We start from the raw sequence: 1,448 nt of genomic DNA, 5'->3' as shown, positions 1-1,448 counted from the left end.
ATTGAATTTAGTGTTGCTGGGGAAATTACCTTGAGCTTTGTTGGACATAAGAGTAGCCAATTGCCCCATCTAGGTCTCCAAGTTTCTGATAGAAGAACGCGTCTCAATCATGAATAGATTAAGAACATCAGACTGAGTATCGGGCGGTCTCACATGATTCTATTGTTGTTCCATAGGCAGCTAAGGTTGTTGTTGTTGAGGCTTCAATCTTTGTTGATAATACCCCGGAGGTGGTTGTTGAAATGACTATTGTGGCTGTTGAACTGATGATTGGGGTTGTTGGTCATTCTTCCAAGAAAAGTTCGGGAGATTCTGCCATCCTTGATTATAGAAATTAGAGTACACATTATTAGGCTGTCTTGGAAAATTCCCAATAGCTTGTGCTTGCTCTAATGGAAAATTGTTCACATCCCCAAATTGGCACTGTGCAAAAGAATGGGGTCCCCCACATATTTCACACATCACTTTAGCTTGCATCACTGGGGCTACCACAGTGTTGTTTTGTAAAAGTAGCTACCTCAGCACTAAATATAGAGATGGGATCAATCTCATGCATTCCACCAACTCTCTTTGGATTTCCCATCTCACTAAGCCAATGATAATTGCTCATTGCCATTTCTTCCAACAATTCATATACCTCATTGGCACTCTTGCTCATAAAAGCACCCCTACTACTACATCAATAATGGTGTGAGAAGTACTGCACAAACCATTATAGAAATGATGGACTAGCATCCACTTCTCCATACTATGGTAGGGAAACTTTCTCAACAAGTCCTTAAATCTCTCCCATGCATCATAAAGAGACTCACCCTCCAACTGATAAAAGTTGTTGATCTCTTTTCTCAACTTAGCTGCCTTCGCAGGAGGGAAAAACTTCGAGAGAAACTTCTGAGCTAGGTCATTCCATGTAGTGATCGAATTGGGTGGCAAAGATACCAACCAACTCTTAGCTTGGTCCCTCAAAGAAAATTGAAATAACCCTAATCTGATGGCATCATCGCTAACTCCATTCATTTTAAATGTCTAGCAGAGCTCAACGAAGTTAGCAAGATTCATGTTGGGGTCTTCTGTTGGCAATCCCCCAAACTGAACAGTGGATTGAACCATTTGGATTAGGGCACACTTGATTTCAAAATTGTTGGCATCGACAACGGGTGGTCTGATACAAGACTAAACCCCTGTCACAATAGGCAACACATAGTCCCTCAAACTTCTGGCTGGTTTATTTTGACCATTAGTTTGACCCTCAACATCATTCTTGTTCAACCCATTATTATTAATCACTAGATCTGCCACGACAACCTTTCTTTCCAACCTTTTCTTCAGTTGATTCAATCTACAAGTCTTCTATATTTATGGATCAACAGGCACTCGAATAGCAGGGCCTTGGCGTCGCATAAACAATCTATAACCTAAGATGAGAAAAATTGAGACAATGGCAGAAT

General features: G+C 40.8%; 1 non-coding gene across 1 annotated transcript; it reads left to right on the top strand.

Annotated features, from left to right (window-relative positions):
* The first annotated feature begins 745 nt into the window (after nucleotides 1-745).
* On the top strand, nucleotides 746-852 carry LOC133828129 (small nucleolar RNA R71). The gene has a single exon (XR_009890768.1). It is a non-coding gene; the product is annotated as a small nucleolar RNA R71 (small nucleolar RNA).
* The last annotated feature ends 596 nt before the right edge of the window (nucleotides 853-1,448 follow it).

This window comes from Humulus lupulus, chromosome 3 (genome assembly GCF_963169125.1).
Source record: "Humulus lupulus chromosome 3, drHumLupu1.1, whole genome shotgun sequence".
Taxonomy (NCBI): domain Eukaryota; kingdom Viridiplantae; phylum Streptophyta; class Magnoliopsida; order Rosales; family Cannabaceae; genus Humulus; species Humulus lupulus.
Note: the sequence above shows the minus strand (reverse complement) of the source record. Positions and strands in the feature narration are given on the sequence as shown.